Source organism: Solanum pennellii, chromosome 5 (assembly GCF_001406875.1).
Source record: "Solanum pennellii chromosome 5, SPENNV200".
Taxonomy (NCBI): Eukaryota; Viridiplantae; Streptophyta; class Magnoliopsida; order Solanales; family Solanaceae; genus Solanum; species Solanum pennellii.
Window position 1 is genome coordinate 38548400 of NC_028641.1, and position 7182 is coordinate 38555581.

Sequence of the window (7182 nt, forward strand, 5' to 3'; positions counted from 1 at the left end):
ATGATTAATGAAAACTCTATCAAGTCTCGTCCAGATTCTATTCCGTTTTTCCCTAGCATTACACCAGGTAAATCTAGGACTAGTAAAATTGAAATCTACCATGCCACAATCATCCATACAATCTATGAAGTCCCAACTTTTCCGCATTCTATGAGGAATTCCACCTTTCTTTTCTCCAGCACTCATAATAAAATTAAAATCTCCACTAATACACTAGGTAAGCTAAAATCATGATATAAATGAGATTTGGTTACAAAAAAAAGAATATTGGATTTGTGTTTGATACCACTAGTTTCATTTCACATACAAACCCAACACAACCTCATATTAAAGTCCCATCGTTACAAAATCGCCTTTTCTAGAGCACTTTGCCTTATAATGTTAGCCTTTCTTATGTATTTTCATAATTAGTCACGAGTCCAGGTGGGATTACCAAAAAAAACTAACAAAACATAGGTTTGAAAGAGAGAATAAATAATCACACCACGTTCTCTTAAATTTCTCAAAAGAACCAAATGTAATTTAGATAACAAACTAATCAAACTCCAATCTTTATACCACTCAAAGCACACAGGGCGTTCTTAGGCAATACCTTAATAAAGACAACATAGTTGTGTTCGTTACAAATCCAAGCAGAAATAATGTTCACAACCTATCACGAGAGGAACATCTTAGGAACAATAAGTCTACTTGATCTTCTCACATGTATATAAAAATGTAGCACCGAAAACTACGGGTCCCTATCGCGCAAGCAGCTAGATTTCCCAGTGATAATCGACCAAATAGGTCTTAGCAAACAATCCCATTTTCTCCACAAATGTTTATGTCAATGTGCTTCCATTGACAATTTTTGTAGTTGCTACAATTATGTCATATTCCATCACTTCCTGTAATAGTATAACAGTGTTATTTATCTTTTGAGTTCCTTTTCTATAGTGTGTTTCCAACGAGAGCTGGGAATTTACATGATTAAGGCTTAGTAGACTGACATGGGCGGTTAGGAAGTGAAGAGCTGAGATCTCTGCAGATGTCTCCACCAATGAAAACGACAAGAACCAAAGAACGCCTTCCATCAACAACTCTGGATATCATCGATGGTATTAGAAAGGTTTTGAACTTCCAAGTTCCAAGAGATGATAAAAGAAATTTTAAGCTTTATGCTTTGCATAAATTAGCATCATGACAAATATAAGGTCCAGCAACTTTTCAAATGCGAAGAGCAAAGACAGAATAGAATAATAAGGTGCAACAAAACAATAACAACTTAAAGGAGACATAAGGGTTAGGGAGAACTAGTAGTTTCTACAGCATAATGATGTACAACAGCCATCGCTTGCCACTGGGTGTCCCTCTAACCTAATTTCTTTTTTAGGTCTGATCACACAACCCAAGTCCACCATCATTTACCTCCCTTCAATCTCAACCAATTAGAAAAATCATTCAAACAATCATCTTATCAATATCACATCAAGTTCACGACCAAACAGACTTTTCTTCATTTAGTAGCTTTTCTAATTTAAGTACCGATGGAAATGCATCTAAAAACTAACATTTACTTTCTTTTGACTGTTCTATAGGAAGAATTGTTACAAGGCCAGTTAGCGGATGTTCCTTTGCTACATACTTGTCTGAGTTATGCAAAGACCCGTTTAATGAGTCCAGCAACGGACTACTGGAAAATCCACCCTGAAGCAAAAGTAAGAGATTAACATAAGATGATAAACAAAAATGGAAGAATCCATGTGAAGAATAAAATATAAACAGAAAGCTTAAAGTTCACCCTCTTAATATCTGAGTGTAGACCTGGCAGCAACTTCAATCTTTCTTCAATAGGTCGTCATAGAAGATATCGTTGGGACTGTATTTGTCAGAGAACAAAGTAGATGTTAAAAATGATTACACAGGTGAGGTAATGATAATAATGACAGCTATGCAAGAACTTCTTTAAAATCCATGGCCATATTCTTCAAGTTTCAAGAGAGGAAAGAGAGAAAATCCTTTATCAAGCTCAAAATAATATCATACTTAGCAGTACCTCCACTACAAGCCACAGAGCACGTTTAATTGTTATCCAGTTGCTTTTGGTCTCCTGCAATTGTGAAGAAAGTTAATAGTGAGAATAGTGCAGACAAATTTTACTGATTTATATTGCAAAATCTTTGATGAAATCCCATGAATGAACTTTTCCGGCAATGAGTTTAACTTTTTGACAAAATCCTTCAATTTGGAGACTATTTGGTTCTGCATATAATATAAAATGTAACACATAAGTCAATTATTGAACTTGAAAGCTAAGACATGCACATATATGACTATTGACTAACCATGGTCTGCATTTCTGTGTAATCTTGCTTCACAGAAGTTGCTTTTTGACGTAGAACCTACAATCATACTGCAAATGACAATTAAAGAACCAGAAGACTAAGGAAACAAGATGATCAACTGAATCTTATGATAGGACATGAAAGATCGATATGTATGCCGAAGTCACCTAGACTTTGTTATTAAAAAACTGGAGAGAAGATAAATCAACCTGGACGACAACTTCAAAATTTTGATCCCGTATCTCTTTGAACAATTTTTTTATGACAGTCTCTTTGATCAATTTTTGACTACAAAGGCAAAGAATTAAAAAGTTCAGAACAGAGAAATAAAACATCTTAGACGCGGAGAGAAGGTTAAAATAAGAACACTCTCTTTGTTTTAGAAAGAGAAAAGACAGTAATATATTTCTCCAGAGGAATATGGATGTGTGAGCAAATGAATTTCATCAAGTAAAGTTGGGCTCAGATTAGATGCTGCAAATCAGCCCCACACTCATGTTAATAGGTGTGAAAACACCGAAAAGAAAAACATTTTCCTTCGTACAAAACACACCCTTAATAGAAATATTGTCCAAGTTGAATATGGGCCTTTTCATATGTTGGACTTTCAAATGGGCTTTATACTAATACCCAATTAGATTTACGTTTTACTTTTTCTACCCCACATTGTTATACTATAACAACAAAAAAACCTAACTCTAAAAAACCCTCCTCACCTTGAATTGCAAGTTGCAACTCGCCTGTATACCTGAGATATAGAGGACCAAAATCTTATTGGTAATTGAATTCCTATATATATATATATGTATATATATGGTTTTTCCCTTATTGTTTATTAAAATATTTTTAAACCTAATTAATTAAATATTAGGTAATAATATTTCAATTATTATTTAGATTATGAGTTAATTTATCAACATGAAAATTAAATAATTATAAATTATATTGTATAATGAATTAGCCAAAAAAATAATACAAATTAAATACAAGTGCATATATGGTGAAGAACCAATCACAAATTAATTGCATGTGCATGTATGGTTAAGAATCTAAGAGTTATTTGTATGAATTTAAATTTTTTTTCAACATAGACATTTAAGTTTCTGTATGATATTATATATTTATTAACTTACAAATACACTTGTGTGCTTCATGAGAAGGCATTTTTTCTGTAAACTTTGTCATGAAGTAATCTTAATTTTTTATTTTTTTTTGCTTGTTTTATTAAGATAATGAACGATGGAAATGCCGATGAACTAAATTAATTTTCATCCGCTTCATTATCAAGTTGTGAGGAATAATGAAAAACAAGAGATTTTTTAAAAAAAAAAATTAGTCATCTTTCATTATTGTATCTCTTGATTTTTTAATTTTAATATTACTTCTCTTTTGCTTCTTGTATCATTTGATATCTGTTGCTANATATTTTATATTTGGTCTATTTTTTTTGCTTTTTAGATTTAATTTTTTGTTGTTTGTTTTATCCTTTTCAGCTCAAGTCCCCAATATATATTGCATGGAATACTACTATATCCGTCATATGAGTATTATTAGAGTTCAAAAGCTAGAAAACTTTAATGTTATTTTTTCTTTTTGATGGTTACTTACTTTATGGTGACTAGGCGAACAAAAGATGCACAATATATATATTTTTACATTGTATCATTTTATTCTGATATTATTCTATAACTTCGAAAGGAATTTCTCCTGCATCATGAATTACCTTTAATGTACCATATTTTATGTTATTCTTTAGAAATACAATAATAACGTAAATTTATGAATTAATGTGATTGCATGTTTGGAGCACAAACTTTAAATGAAAAAAGTATATTCAAGGTTTTAATATGTATCTATCAGCTAGCTATACTATTAGATAAATAGAATATCTTAAACTAAAGTAATTAAAAACTAAATAAATCCTATCAAATGGAATGGCCACATAAAGTTTAAAAACATATTTTTACTCTTCAATCGAATTCCTTCTTTTGGTATTTTTGTGGTAGTTTACCTTCCCCCCCCCCTCCCGGTGATGTTGATAGTTAAGTTGTTGTTTCTTTACGTTATTTAGTATTAATTCGGGTTACACTTGAATGTGTAATTGCGTGAAATACTATAAATAATTTTTATTATATATGAGATGATATATTGTAGATGAACTTGTATTTTAGAGGATTAATTCATTGTTTGAAGTTCTTTGTCTAATTTGATGTGGCATCGCACGAAGCGTGTTGATCTTAACAGCTTGTGATGTTACATTGATATTATATATACATTTTAACTAATTATTTCTATTAAATTTGGTTATGAAAGGACTCTGAAGTTTAATTAAGGCAAAAGGTAACATATCTCTTTCAAAAGTTCATATAACTCATCACATATTAATTCTAATATTATTTTAATAAATTATTATTACTTAGCCTGGAATAGACGTGCAACGCACGTGCTCGAAAACTAGTCATATATTATTATAAGTGGGAATATTTTAAATTCAAAGTTAGATTACGAAAATGTCCTTCACCAATTTTTAAAAATTTAAATTTTTTTACTAATTTTTAAAATTAAATCAATAATGACAATTAAACTAGACCAAATACATGATTAGATGTTACAACTTATCATTTTTCATTTCTTAATAAATTTGATTTTTAAAACTTTTTAGCTTCTACCATTAAACACATTCATGCACAAACCTTTCATGTACTTAATTTCTCCCTTTATAAAATGGATAAAAAATATTAATTCACTACACTTGTGTTTCATCATCTAATAGTTCTTCTGTAAGGAGTACTTTTTTATTAGTCATTATTTTTCTTATTGATTTGTGTCTTCATTCATTTTTTATTTCCATGGTTGTTGGAGAAACACATAATCTTATAGTTCTTGTAATATTTTTTTATTGGTCACTATTTTAATTATTGGCTTGGGTCCTTCATTTATTTTTTTATTTTTAATGATTGTTGGAGTATTTATGTACCAAGAAATTTCAGCCTTGAGGCTTAGTTCTAGCCATACAAGTTGCTCATCATTCACAAAAAAATTATTTATATTTAAATTCTAAAAAGAAAGTAAGCACTAAAATTTTTTATTCTATATGCACAAAAAGCATATAACAGTACGTCAGACAATATTAAGCAATTTTATATCTTGGCCTATATAAATTATAACAGTAACAGAGTTCAAACGTGCAAGGCACCTTTCTACGACTAGTATATTTAAAAGCATCAACTCCTAACTTAAAAGTTAAATTACTAAATTACCTCTAATTTCACTATTGTATCTCTCGCTAAATATCCCCATTCCCAAACCCCACCACTTCCCCCAGTTACGCTTTGAACATACCTCTTAATCCACTACATACACCTCTTCAGAAGCGACACCACTTCTTCATCCTTGGTTATGAAAAAAAAAATCACACACCCCTTTGTCCGCAGCATACGTCCCTTAGGAAACGACAACACATGTCCCTCCTTCACAATGAAAAAACACCTCTGTCCATTAAAGCCAAACAGTTCCACCCCCTCACTTCACCATAATTATAAATACCAAATTGCGACTTCTTGTCCCCCAATCAAACACACAACAAATCTAATTGACACCCAGATATGCAATGCCACACCGTCTCTTTCACATATTGTCTTACTGCTTGTTTCTTTCACGAGTTCTAATGTTTTCCCTGCATGCAGAAAAATCACAAACAGTAAATTCTGTGCATTTTCTCAACCATATATCAATTTGTAAGTTATTCCCTTTTGATTGTCAATCTCTTATTCCTTAAATCCTTCATTCGTAAAGAACACAATACGAAACACATTTCATATGGAATTGTTCCCTTTGTCACTTCCCCTTGCCGCAACAAAAACATTGATTGTAATTTTTTTGCACACCTTTATGTTAGGATCGAATTCACGCACACACACTTGATGAATGAAGAACTCAAGAACTTTCAAGAGAAAGAGATGAGAGATCTAGATAGAGAAAGAGAAAACACAATATTTCGTGGTAACACCCCATGAGTAAACTTCCACGGCGGTGAGGTATATTTATATTAATAAATCAGAGTATTTTTGGTTACAGAGAATAAACAGTTATATATATTAATCAGGCTCCACAACCTAACAATTCTCCCACTTGGAGACTGACTCAGTCATCCAAAAATATACATTCGCAACAAAAACTCTTCATCATCAACATCTTTACCGCACCGCAACATCTGTAGCAACAACTACAGACGACCAACCGAGGTTTTGCATAACCCCAGTTTCCCAACATCAACACATTTCGTCAACATGTCTGCCGGGTTCTTTGCACCCTCTATCTTCTCCAAGCACATATCACCATCCTCCACTACCCTGCGAGTGAAATGGTATCGCCTTCTGATGTCTTTGTCTTCGAATGATAGACTAGATTTTTAACCAACTGTATGACACTCTGGCTATCTGAGTAAAGTATCTTCTCGATCTGCTTCTTGCCCAATTCCTCAAGATAATCTGCCAGCCATATCATCTCTTTCCCAGCTTCAGCTATTGCCACATACTTAGCTTCAGTAGATGAAAGAGAAACACACTTCTGAAGCCTGGACATCCAACTCACTGCTGTTCCACCTATGGTGTAAATGTACCCGGATGTACTCTTGCTCGAGTCAACATCCCCACCAAGATCAGTATCCACAAAACCCTGTAGAGTCACATTGCCTTTGCCAAAACAAAGTGAAGTATTGGATGTACCTCTCAGATATCTCAGAAGCCACTTCACAGCTTCCCAATGCTCTTTCCCAGGGTTCGCCATGTACATGCTAAGAACTCCCACTGCATGTTCTATATCAGGTCTAGTGCAGACCATAGCATACATCAAACTA

At 32.6% G+C, this 7182-nt stretch overlaps 1 long non-coding RNA gene across 1 annotated transcript; it reads right to left on the minus strand.

Annotated features, from left to right (window-relative positions):
• Positions 1-552: 552 nt before the first annotated feature.
• LOC107020108 lies at positions 553-2774 on the minus strand. The gene is made up of 5 exons (XR_001456795.2): positions 2325-2774; positions 2036-2241; positions 1781-1858; positions 1625-1686; positions 553-1081 (listed from the first exon to the last, which is right to left on the minus strand). It is a non-coding gene; the product is annotated as an uncharacterized LOC107020108 (long non-coding RNA).
• Between the last annotated feature and the right edge of the window lie 4408 nt (positions 2775-7182).